The following is a 13,097-nucleotide window of genomic DNA, read 5'->3' as shown; positions in this document are numbered from 1 at the left end:
ATACTAAGGAGCTCGCAACCTGTATGCACGGATGAGGGGGGAATATGAATAGCTACCTTGAAATAAGGAGCGATAGAAAATAGGAAGGAGGGGGGGGGCTGCACCGTGCGGCTCTAGGTAGACGAGGCTGCAGCGCAAGGGCGAAGAACCGGATGGAAGAATCAACATTGAGACTGGTCATGGTTATATCGGTCTCTGCAGGACAAGATGAGGTTGTAGGGTCGCGCGTGTCCACTTCCTAGAATGCAGTCGAGCAGTCCATAGGAGTTCTCATCTAAATTTCTCATATTCCTTCATAGTGGATCGCTCTCCCCGTGGGAGCTGACGGAGCTACCATATCAGCTCCCCAGCTCCTACGTGTGAACAATTATGGGGTCAACGATCCACGCGCAAAGCTGCTGCAAGATTCTCGCGGCCTCGAGCTGGGCTCTCCTGTCCCCCGAAGCTTCCTGCTGCAAACCCGTTGCTGCAGAGACAATGCGGAGAAATGGAATCTCCAAGTTTTCACCTATACACACATATATATATATATATATATATCTACCTATAGCTGTTGGTGGTAGAGCATAGTGGTGGAAGAGCGGAACTCGCAAAAGTAACGGCATTTTTCAACCTGCCTACTTTTCGATTTCTCTTTCTTCTCGTGCAAAAAATACATACACCAGACTATGCACTATGCCGTGTATACGTTATATGGTCAGCGCAGCTTCGAGTCTGACGCGAACGGAGAGCACAGCCGGAGCGGTATAGTTGCGCGGGGTTCTCACCTCCCAGTTTTCACGCGCAACATTTCCCAGGGGGCGCGAATAACCTGCATATCGTTGCTCTCGAAGCGAACGCGAGAACATTCTGGTAGAACAACGCTCCGCGTTTGGCGGACTTGTATATAAGCGCAAAGGCCAATATCAAGCGGAGGAACGTTACGCTTCCTACATTGTTTATTGCAAAATGAAAAGCAGCTGTATTTTTGCTGCCCCTATCGGTAAACGCATCTGGATACGCGCCAACCAACCGCGTGCACCTAACCTTATTGCGCATTGATTTCCCGTACAGCCTGATCCTTTCTTAGTCTGCTGCCCTGCTACCTTATTCAATCCATTTGTCACCCGAGCCAATGTACCGATGTAAAAGCGCAAGGCCGCGTCCCGCTACCGATATCCAAACATCCTATTATCCCACGTGTTTCCTCGTAAAAAGGAATCCCTATCGCCTGGCGTAGATATTATATACCATAGGCATATATACATAGACGCTGCGAAACCGAGTAACGATCTTTCTCCGCAGCTGTTCATTATGCGTAAGGCACGGTTATTTGCAAAAATATAGTACCGCTCGGTTATTTCCGAGTATCCGGTAAGGGAATAATGCAGTAATCCAGTTATGGGTTCCAAGTGTTGGCTTTGGAAGGATGGATATGGATAAAACGAGGGCGAAGTAGGGATCTCGAAGCCGCGGTGACGATTCTAAGAATCTTGTAGGGGTTGTCGGTAGTTTAGCTCGCGATTAGTCAGCCCCTGATACACCCTCGTTCTTCTCCACGCACGCACCGTGTACGTGTGTAGCTCCCTCTTCTTTCGTGAGTCACTGACGGAAATTACGATCGATCGAACCTACGAACGAAGCAGCGAGCTAGCGTCGACCGTCGAGTCGCCTTGCGACGCGTCCACACGGAGCCGCTGCAATCCCCCCCCCCCCTCCCTCCTCCCTCCTCACTCCTAACTCTAGCCCTCCTGCACCCTTAGCCCTCCAACACCTCTCCGATCAACGCTGATTTCCTCGAGGATCGCCTACGCCTTTCCCATCTCTCATATATATATATATATACGCACGAGAGACTTTCGCGGAAAATTACAAATTCATTGTTGCGCTAAATTATCGTTGCACGGAAATTCTCGTGAATTCGATAGACGACGAGAGGTGGTAGATAAAAAGCCGATGAAAAGCAGCCCGGCCGTGCGAGTGTTTGCCAACGTAGGGGACTGAGAGCAGAGGGAGAGCACGGTGACTGTCCCTCCTAGCTGTAATTTGGAGTCCGATGATAGCGGGTGACAAAGCTTCTCCGTTGAAATTTATTCTCCCCACGTGCAGCGGCCGCTGTGGCGCTGATCTCGTTAGATGCCACCGTTGCTAGCGTTAGAAACGTCCACGGATACGGCATCTTCCACCACTCTACCCATTATCATCCAACCAAATGAAATTTCGTTTCTCGATCCTTCGATTTTCTCCGAGCAACTTCGAGTCATCTTTTGCCATGGTAGATCTCGACGCTCTATCGACACGCCATAGAAAATTTCACTGGGATAACTGGAAGCTTATTGCTATTAGTGGTCCTCCTGCAGCCTTGTTTTTCTCCCTCGTCAGGATCTATCGATCTACGAAAGAACGAAGCAAATGGTATCATGGTGCTTAATAATAACGATCATGGATAATTCGGAAATATTGACACTGTTATTGGAGTGATCGAAAGGGAAATCGATCGGTGCGTTCTATTTCATTAGCCACTATTTCCAATGGATTATTTTTTTATCAAGGGTCCCAATAATTTTTCATCATGACACGATATATAAAAATTGACCATGGCTTAACTGCATGAAATCTGCTGTTGTCTCTCCCATACAAGGGTGCTTTTCCTTTTTTGTCGAATTTTCTAGTAACGAAACGACGAAGCAGAGAATCTTGACCGTTGAATATTCTTGATCGTTAATGACTTCAATGCGACTGGGACGGTTGAGAGGAGATGGAGAGGGAAGCCGCGGTGTGTGGTTTTGATTTTCCCTTTTCGCCAATATTTCCAATGGATTACTTTCGTGTTTAGAGAGGTGGTTGAATATGGGTGGTTGGAATAAACGGGTGGGATGTACCGGTGGTACAAAGGAAAACGAGATTTATTTTACGGAAATTGTCGGAGCCGAGCTCCAACCGCCTCATTGCCAAGCTAAACATCACGTCCTTCCTCTATTCACTTCTCTCTGGCCCTCCGTTAGCCTCACCTTGCGCTCGTTTCCAATGACAGCGGTAATTACATTTTTATGTTGTTCCGACACGGGCTTCTACGTGACTGCAGTAAGATCAATTTGTCTCTCGGCTCGGCGTGTTCGCAATGGCAAATGTCGTTTGCTTGAAATAACGACATAGAAGATAAAGTGCTTAATATAGTGCCGGGGCGTTTAAAGAAAAATGAGATTCCACCGAAAAGAGAATGCTCGAAAGTTTACATTCGCATTCAGCTCGGCTAACCGGCTCTTTTCCATGCCCCCCCCCCTCCCTCTCCAACCCCTCCCCATCTGGTATTGTCGTCAGAGCCTTTAAGGGAGCAAAATTCGCCGAATTATTTTCCTCGGCCCGAGAAGAGATTATCGCGAGGGTTGCATGGAAGGATTCGGCTATATAGTCCACGAGTGAGAGGAAGGGAGAGAGAGAGAGAGAGAGAGAGAGAGAGAACGAAGCGTGAAACTTGGGCATAAGCCAGTTGTTCGAAGGTGAGAACCGAGACGAGTGCAAGATGAAGAGCGGCGGCAGGGATGCGCGGGGGTGGTCCCTCAGGAGGTACGGGGCATGCGATCACGTACGAGACGAGCAATTTTATCGCCAGAGGATTATAAGCCGCGCGTCTTGGCGCGCAGATTAGGCGATTCGTGGGGTCAAAATATCGTGTATGGCGAGCGTTACGAGAGCGACTGCCGGAGAGAACGCGTTGAGTTAAGTCAGGTTGGCAGCAGCAGCAGCACCAGCAGCTAGCAGCAACAGCAGGCCCCTTCGAGCAGCTCGTTATCTTATTGTATTGTTAGCGCTCCTTTGCCTCTTGGAGCAAGCCCTCCCCCCTCCCCCTCCCCCTCTATATAACCCTGCCGTCTTTGCACCGGTTCACCGACTCTTCCTCCTCGTGCACATGCTCGCCCTATCTCTTTCGACAAGCTCACCTTCGAAGTCCATCCTGCAACCCCTCCTCGTCCTACCCCACTGTATATACGCTTCCCCTTTCATCAATATTCCACTCTTATTTGCCATATTCTTCCGTGACATCGTCGATGAGATTACCAAGCTATTGCGTGACGAGATAAAGACTGATGATTTTCGAGAGAGAGAGAGAGAGAGAGCCCCTCCCCCCTGTTCCACACTCGAGAAAAAACGAGGCAAATACTCTTCATTATGTTAATGTCGTGGACGCACAGCTGACCATGGTCGAAAATAGATTTGGACTCTACCGAGCGAAAACCTGAATCTTTCGGACTCTTCGCTTTTCATCCTTTCATTTCTCGAGAGCTCTCTATAGTTTTCTTGTAAAATTTAAATTCAAGCTCCATTAGCTTTTCTTCGTCGTTCTACGCTTATTTCATTCCCCCTCCTACTTTTCTTCGTTCTCAGGGTCCTCCGTAGTTTCGTCATTTCTGCCTCGACGCTCGATACGCACCCGTTAGCTTCGCTTTTGCGTCGAGTAAACTAAAACAATATTTCAAAAGACATTGATTGGCTTTGGTATTCCGATTATTGTATACCAGAGTTTATAGCTGGCATATATCGGTCCATCCTGTTCCGTTAACTCGTTATAATTTATATTTTTGCAGTATAATTTGTCAGAAAAATGCCGGTAAATCAGCCGAGGGGAAGATAATTTGACGCGGGAAGCTCAAAATCCCCGTGATGGCCGGACGCGCGCGCGCTTGCTTAATTGAAATTTATTTTTCTCACCAGAATATATCGTTCCGGGATCTATTTGCTATTATAATTAATTCGACCGATATAACACACAGCTCGCGCGGTAAATTTACAATGAAAATTAGTAAGTTAGGCTGAATCGAGTCGGACGTCGATGGTCAGGATGGTTTTATGCACGCGCGAAGAGAGTTTCGGTTTCTTACAAAAGACCCGAGAAAAGAAAGACACGAAGGGAGAAGTCTATACGCGCGAATATACATAAGAAATATCTTTGCATTCAGCATCCGGTTCTGCCGAGCGCTCCTGGGACGTCCTACTCAATATTTCGTTCCGTCGCGAATGAACAAATAAATTTGTTTAAAAAATGTATAAATCATGCACGCCGTAGCACGTTTAGTGTGGATCCCGTAGTATTTCTGGCAACATAACGGGGCAGGTGGAGAGATAGAGGAGAGAGAGAGAGAGAGAGAGAGAGAGAGAGAGAGACCGCGTGCTCGCGCGCGGATGAAAAAGATGACAGCGGAACGGTTGTAAAGAAAAGAAGGAAAGAGAGAAGCGTAATGCAGTGAGTCAGCAGTTTTTGTTAAAAATTTATTCGGTTCAGCTTCATGAGAAATATTACCACGTGCCCTCCCGAGCGACGTTTCGTATCACACCTCGGCGACTACCCTCTTCCCCTCCCCCACCAACCTCCCTTTTCCATCTGCCGCTCTTCCCCCCTACCCCGCAGCTCTCCCCCTGCTCATCATCGTCTCCTTTCTCCACGCGTTTCGCCTTCGCGTCGGACCACAAACTCACGCTCCGACTTTCGGCCTGTCCACGAAGGCACTATTTGCACGTTTTGTCACGTTCGCTCGTCGATATTTACAGCCGCGCGACCTATCGTTTCTTCCACGCTAGACGCAACACGGTCGCTCTCGATGGTTTTCCGCCACGACGATTCCTCGTTTCGTCGAGCGAGGAGCGCCTCCGTTGCTTCCCTCGAGGAGCAAAATCTTTCGTTCGACGAGATAAAGCTGGCGAGTCATGCACGTATTTGTAAATGAAAACTGCATTTATCCAAAGTCGAGGCAAACGTGTTTCGAGTTATCGAAAAGCAGCGACGTTGGAATGGCGCCTTCCGCTTCCGTCGCGCTATCAAGAAGAGGCGAGAGTTTCTCGCGCAAGAGGGGCGCTGGCGCAATGACCGAGATTCCAACTTAATGTAATTATGAGGCTTTGTTCGGCCCTGTTGTACCGTGATCTTACAAGGCTCGAACATCGTCCCGACTTTGGGCATTCCTGGTCACTGTGACTGGATGAGACAGTTTCGTTCGCCGATATAATCTATTATATATATATATATATATAGCTATTGAAAAAGAAAACGTATGAGAGATAAACGAGTATTTCCCAGGATCATTAGGAGCGAGCTGTTTTCATGGTACTCTCGGCGCTTCGATCTTTTTAGTTTTTCACAATTCGACAAATACATGTATACACGAGCTGTACGGCTATTCGTGAAACGTACGGTGAAACGCTGCGTGATAAGGTGTCCTGCCACCCCTGAAAGGCTGATAGCAAGCGACGATATGGTCAAGTTTTACTCGGTTGCCGGTTCTCCGGACAGACGGGCAGGTAAGGGAAGGTGAAATCAGGTAAGGTAAGAGAGAAGGGGATGTTTGCAGGGAAACAAGTTAGCACAAGTCCAGAGTCCACGGCACGTAGAAAGCAGTGAGCGGATCAGTGTTGGCGGTGGCGGCGGCGGCGACGGCGGCGGCAAGAACGACCTGCTGGTGGGGATTTGTGCGCGTGCGCGCACGGACTTTCATATCGAGCCAGGAGGGGATTTCCGACTGGTGCCTTGTCGTCGGCTCGGCGACGACGTGGCACGGCCGCATGGCCGTAGTAAGGGGGGAGCTCGTCTAGATCCTCCCCACTTACTGGCCTCAAGCGGGGGAGGGGAAGCGACAAGGACGCTCGCCGCTCCCAGAAGAGCGACGAGGATCCACTTCCCATCTAGATAACCGTGTTGAACAGGGATACCGGAATCGATGTGGTAGGAAACTCGCATTCGCGTACTTGACTCATCGCGACGGTGCGAGTAAGAGGGAGGGGGGATGTATTAGGGAAGATCCGCTGGTCCAACGAGGACGGAGACAGAGTTGGAGAGAGAGAGAGAGAGGCAACTTGGTCGTAGGAGCGAGTCTGTATTGGTAGCAGTCGAGGGGAGAGTCTCGAATGTGGTAGAGACGGGGCTATATGCGCTCACACCGACACGAGGAGAACCGGCAATGCGGATGGAGCGTCACCGTCGCTCGGACGCGCGCATGACAAGGACGGAGAGACTAGTACCCTCGATGGTATTGGTAGCGCTCACCCACGTTACAAAGGAGGACAGGGAAGACTCGTCCGTGCGTTTGTAGCGAGGCTCACGGTCGAGGATCGGTTGCCAGGGCTCCGTGCAGGAGGGACAGGGTTCGATAGCTCTGTGTATTGGTGAGCGAGACTGGAGATGGGAGATGTAGTGGGAGGTGCAGTCGGTTGGGTATAGCGTGTTGCGGGGATAGGGGAAGTTTAGGGGAGGGGTGGGTAGGGGGGAGATGCGGGGAAGCTCGGCAGGGCTAGGGGACCGAGGGGGGCAAGGAGAGGGCAGGTTGGAAGGGGAGACGGGGCGGTGGAGGGGGTAGAGGAAGGTTTCGGGGCGAAGCGGCGTAGAGGGGAGCTGCCGACGTCGGGCAGTCGCTGTCGTGCCAGGCCCCCGCTACCGAGCCGAGCGCAGCAGCAGCCAGCGAGCAAGCAGTCGCAATCCCGTCGCCTAACCAGCATTACTCACCTACCTTTTCACCCTCTCTCAATCGCATCGAGGCTTCCGTCAGCTGCATATATTTGCTCCTTCGTCAAGCCGGTTCTCGACGTCGCCATTGCCGCCGCCTACGCCAATCGTCGCCACCTCCACCGCTGCCACCACCACCACCGCCGCCACCGCCGCCGCCGCCGCCGCCGCCGTCTCCACCTCCACTCGCCGCAGCCGCCGCCACTGCCACCCGTCGCCGTCGCTGTTGTCGCCTTTGCCAATACCGTCATCCTCATACGCAGTCGTCGGAACCGCTCGAGTTTCTCGTCGTCGCTCTTGTAGTCGTAGTAGCCGAAACGCGCGTGATTTTTCGTCGAAGCGGCGATAGTGATCCGACTGGGTACGGCCAGCAGTGAGAGTGATAGGGAGAGGACAACGGGAGCGAGAGAGACAGAGAGAGAGAGAGAGAGAGAAGGGAGCGAAAAAACAAGAGAGCGAGGGAGATATGTCCTCGAGTCCGACAGTATTCGGAACAGCAGTGCAGCAGGAGCAGCAGCAGCAGCAGCAAGTTGCGACGAGCCGGCAGTGAACAATATTTACGTGCTGTGAATATAGTCAGGGAGCCGTAGCAGAAGAGAAACAAGTGAGAGCGAGCGAGAGAGGGATATATATATATATATATATATATATATACACAAAGAGAGAGAGAGAAAGGAAAGCTATAATCGTTCATCGATACAGGAAAGAAGCGAAAAGTTTCCGAGTGAGATCGCATGTCATACGCTAGTGGCCAGACTGCTGGATCGTCCTTAGCGTTGCAAGGACGTGTGAAAGATCCATCGACGTTGTTACCCTGAGAATCGGTGCCACGGAATCCTGTTGGAACCTTTAAAGCAGAATCCACCGCGGATCTTAACCTGCCGCGCTGACCGACATCACGGCGAGATCGTGGCTTATCCCTCCGCGTGTTTTGGCTCAAGGTAAAACCAAAGAAACTTTAATACTGCTTCTTATATATCGCCCGTTTCCTAATCTCCATTCTCCATTCTGCTCGTTTCCCTTCCAACGAGTCGTTAGCGAATTTTTCCGTGCGAGAAGCATGCGAGAACAAGAGTATCGCTTGTGCACGCACGAGGCAATTTCGCGCGTGCTGCTCTTGCGCATTTGCGAGAAACTAGAGTGCGTGTGTGTGTGTGTGTGCAAGTGTGAGTGCGAGTGTGAGAGTGTGTTTCATCGTTCCCTCCTCCTCGCCTCTTTCTCTCCACGGTTTCTCTTTCTCCTTACCCCCTCCTCCACCTCCGTATCACCGTCTCTCTCTCTCTCTCTCTCCCGCTCCCCGTACACCACGGCGTGCCTACACACGGTTTTACGATGTCGACCGGATGACGTCAGCCTCGCGCTCGGTAAATGCGTTTCTCGCCACGGGATACGTAAAATTTCCTGCATTCTTGCCGGAGCGAGCACTGCCGATGCTCAGGGATCTTCCTCGCTACGTTCTTACCCGCTCCTTTTGTCCGTCGGATACGCGACAGCCGTTTATCACCCGTCATACTGCCTCCGTTTCCTATCCCCACCAGGAATTCGCCCTGAATCGGCTAAACGCTATTAAACGGTGCTGCTGCTCGTTCGTCGCTCGCTCTTCGCCGAGCGCGACGACGATAAATAGCGATCGCTATCGTCTGCTGATAAGGGACGGACGCGACCGAGCCGTATTATAACCAGCAGCCTATTTTCTCCGCCTTATTTCCTCTCTCCCCCCCCCCCCTCCCCCTCCTTCACTCACAAACCACCAGCTAGCTCCTCTTACTCTCGCGATCTTTTCCACGAGAGTCACACGATCGAAGCAGCGAGAGAATTTTGTCACGGAAAATTTCAATTAAAGTCCACGGACTGCGCTTTAATGACCCAATTCCAGTCCGTATATTATATATACACACATACACACGCCGTGCACTTTGGGAATGTATTATTTTCTTATCAGTTATGTAATCGTTCGCTCCGCAGCGTCCATGGAGATTACCAAAGCCCAGTTGCTGCAATAATAATGAACACCGTCGAGTATTCGTACGTAGACACACACGCATAGACACACGTATACTATAGCGCGCGCACGTCGTATGGGAATACCACGTGGTTCATTCAGCTGGCATTAATTGAAATTGCTCGTACATTACTCTGGCTCGTAAATACTGGCGTGCCTTTGGACGAAAAATTATGCGCGGTCACGTGCCGTGGACAAACGTTCGCGTCTACCGGTCTAGGTGCTTTAATCCCGTTTCGGAACATGCAGAGCATCCCGCTGAAATTAGGATGAACGGGATGCGTTCGGTAGCGCTTCTGGATCAGGTCGATAATAAGAGCGTGGAAAATTCAGAACGACGACTACGCTCGCCGGGAAATGAGAATTTCAGGGAATCGCTGTACCGATACCATCTACACGGATTTGGTCCCTGATAAGTTGGAGCTTTTATAAGGATTCATTAAGGAGTAATGTGTTTATACGAGGCGAAATGGCTAGATAATTTTCTCCTTGCAAATAGGGCGAATTAAAGTTGGCGTAAATGTATCGGGCGCGTCACTTGCTCCCCCCAATCCCCTCCTTCCCTCTCTTTACATCTATCCCTTCTTACATACACACGCAGGAGAGCGCGCGCGTATACGCACACATTCGAATCAGGCATCCACCCACCCACACTCTACATACGTTTAAACGCATCGAATTACAGTACCTCCATGGGCGTGTCTCACGCCGACACTACGACTTCTACGTCTTTCAGCTTGCCTAGACTTAAGTTCATGTTTTTTTACGTAGCTTCTTTTTTTAACCCATTCGTCTCTCTTGGTTTTCACGCGACTAACACACGCTCTCTCCGCGTCCTCGCGTTTCTTTTTTTTTTCTTCTCTCTTTTTTTTTTCACCAACGTCGGAACGCTCACGGACAAACGCGCAACGAGATTCGGTAATTGGTCGTTAAAAGGGAAAAAAAAAGAACAAAAGCTCTAGCGTCATAAAGAGGTGGTGGTATATAGACTATACACATGTATATGTGTATATGTACGCTGGATCCTCTATTTCGGTATTAAAGCGATGAAAGAGTTGGACGAATCATCGTCTAATAATGAGAAATGTCCAGTTAAAAATTACTATCGCAGGACGGAGGGAAAATTAGCAGGCGTGCTTCAACGTGTATACCGAGAATAAAATATTCAGAGGCGAATTTAGTGGACAAGGACACGTTCATTAAGAAGCGGCATCGCTACATATACGCGCGATGCATAGGAAGTAATATACGGATCCTTAATAGCCCCCAAGTCTAAATGGCAGGAAATTCAAGCGAAATTCTCGTCATTTCCACGAAGTGGCAAGATGCGGCGTGTATTACGGGGAGTCGATGACTGAATGTGTGTGTGTGTGTGTGTAGGAGAAAGAGAGGGAATATACTTTTTCTTCTAAGCACTTGTGAAAAGACTACAGAGTACTCTTCCCAAAAATTCCAACACACACACACACACACACACACGCACAATTCCGATAACCTTATACAAGAACAACAACAACAACCACCATTTCCATATCCGAAGCTTCGAGATATTATTATCGCTCGATATCGAACATGTGGCAATTGTTTAATTACCGCGACGGAATGCACAACGGCTGTATATATACTATATATACACTCATCCGATACGACAGGATATTTAGTTATTGAAAAACGAGCCAGAGCTACGGTAATCTTTATGTAGGATATAAAAGCCGAATTACGATGAATTAAAGATGAGCCTGAGGATTTGGTACTTTGAACGTATTTCAATGAGGGAAAAATGTTTCCCGACTAAAAGAGTAAATCTCGATATTTTCGCTTCCATCCATTCGCTTCGTCCAGCCGGCTATATAACTTTAGTGCAGCCAACGAGAACTTATCGGTGGTAGCAGCTAGGAAGATCGATAAAACTAGAAAAGGACGTACGACCTGAATTTCCTAGCGGCGTGTTTCTGGCACAATCTTTTGTCGATGCTGGCCGCTAGAGTCCATCACCAGTTGCGTCATTCCGCTGCTCGTTGTGTTCGGTCGGGCCGGAGAGGATCGGAAAGACACGCGATTTATGACCGGAATTCCACGTGATAACTATATATATATATATATGCATGCTACAACGCAAAGCGTGTGTGTGTGTGAGAGAGAGAGAGAGAGAGAGAGAGAAGGAGGAAAGTTGCAGCATTTATCCGAGAATTAAAGCTCGTTGGAAGCGCCGTCTTAAGGTCGATCCCAGCGTATATAGCATAACGCGTTGCGAGAGGGAGCGAGTGAGTTAGCGAGCTCACGCGTGGGTGACTGGGTGTGCCTGGTTTTAATTTTAGTTCCGTGACAGGCTGCTACCGCGAGGGAGCCGATGGCGTTGACCCGACAACGTAACCTACAAATATTTCTCCGCGCGCTCAGACCGATACATCAAGCAGCCAAGTCCGTCTCCGCTCTCGGTCTCTCCTCTCCTCTCTCCGCGCGCGCGTTTCTACGACACGCTCTCTTCGGATCAGGTGTCCCCCTTTATTCTTTTTTCATCCATCTCACCCCCCACCACTCTCTTCCTCCCCATTCAACGGCTCATTGGCCTCTATCAATCCCTCTCGACGTCGCGTTATCGGAAATGATAAAGATCTTTCTATCGAGCGTCAGGATGAAACTGAAAACGCGCTTCGCTCTTTGTATATACCGGGGGAGAAATAGTGTGGGAGGTCGCTGACCTGATTAATAACGAGGAATGCGCACCGCGGAGGATCTCGGAGGGAACGATTGGAAACTGCTGGTGTTCGCAAAGAAATATATATATATATATATATAAGCTTGGGTTTACGTGGGACCTCTTAAAGCGAGCGAGCGCGCGCGTTCAGGTATTTCGCCAAGATAATCCGATTTGGCCTGGGTACAGTTAGTTTGGTAATTGCACGGTTGTTTTACTGTCTGCTCGGATAACTGCTAATAGGTAGTATAGTTGTCGAGTGAGACGCGCTCGAGTAACGCTGGCTGTGCTGGTGCAAATGTAGAAACGCGCGTTTCGAGACGTCTGGCGATGAAAACTCGGCCGGTGCATTTCGCTTCTGCCTCGCAGCAGCCGGCGGAGCGAGGATGATAGTTGTATGCAGGGAAAATGCTGGACAACGACACTTCTGGTACGGATCGATAAGCTCCGCTCCTCCTCGGGCCTTTCGCAACTTCCGCCGCCGCACCGTTCCCATATTGTTCTTCTTGTACGAGGAGACGGGCGGCGACGGCGGCGGCGGCGGCGGGTATTCCTCCTCCGTTTCCTGGGGGACAGCAGCTAGCTGGGAAAAACTTTTTTTCCACTCGCAAAAATTCCACCGTACGTCCGTCCATTCCGTTTTGCGCTGACACGACCAACGGACAATGAGCGAAGAATGAATAATTTGTGCGGACGGACGAATCTGCCAGCCACAATCGCGACGCTCAATTCGATGACGTCCTCCCCTGATTCTCCTCTTCTCCCTCCCTCTTTATACCAACCCTATCTTCATTCTTTTTCCTTTTCGGGTCTCGCCGAGAAAAATTTATGACTTTAAAGAGAACCTCGGTGTGTTTCAACGTTAAACTCTTCTCGTATAGAAACGGTTTGCTGCAAATTTTCATAATTTTTTCCTCCCATACTCT

General features: G+C 49.8%; 1 protein-coding gene across 14 annotated transcripts in view; it reads left to right on the top strand.

The window, feature by feature from the left end:
* The first annotated feature begins 7,402 nt into the window (after positions 1 to 7,402).
* LOC136778624 (ecdysone-induced protein 74EF-like) overlaps positions 7,403 to 13,097 on the top strand; it is a 172,628-nt gene continuing 166,933 nt past the window's right edge. For 5 of the 14 annotated variants that reach the window (XM_066735632.1, XM_066735631.1, XM_066735629.1 and 2 more), the window contains exon 1: positions 7,406 to 8,412. The gene's annotated coding sequence lies outside the window, so the exon portion shown is untranslated. Of the gene's footprint in view, positions 8,413 to 13,097 lie in introns of all 14 variants that reach the window. The other 9 variants (XM_066735638.1, XM_066735634.1, XM_066735633.1 and 6 more) reach the window with 5 other exon arrangements.

The sequence above is a fragment of the Prorops nasuta genome, unplaced genomic scaffold (genome assembly GCF_024137725.1).
Source record: "Prorops nasuta isolate Cenicafe-Biocafe unplaced genomic scaffold, Cenicafe_Pnas_1.2 PNAS00014, whole genome shotgun sequence".
NCBI classification, from domain to species: domain Eukaryota; kingdom Metazoa; phylum Arthropoda; class Insecta; order Hymenoptera; family Bethylidae; genus Prorops; species Prorops nasuta.
The sequence above is the reverse complement of the archived record's forward strand: the minus strand, read 5'-3'. Positions and strand labels throughout refer to the sequence as shown.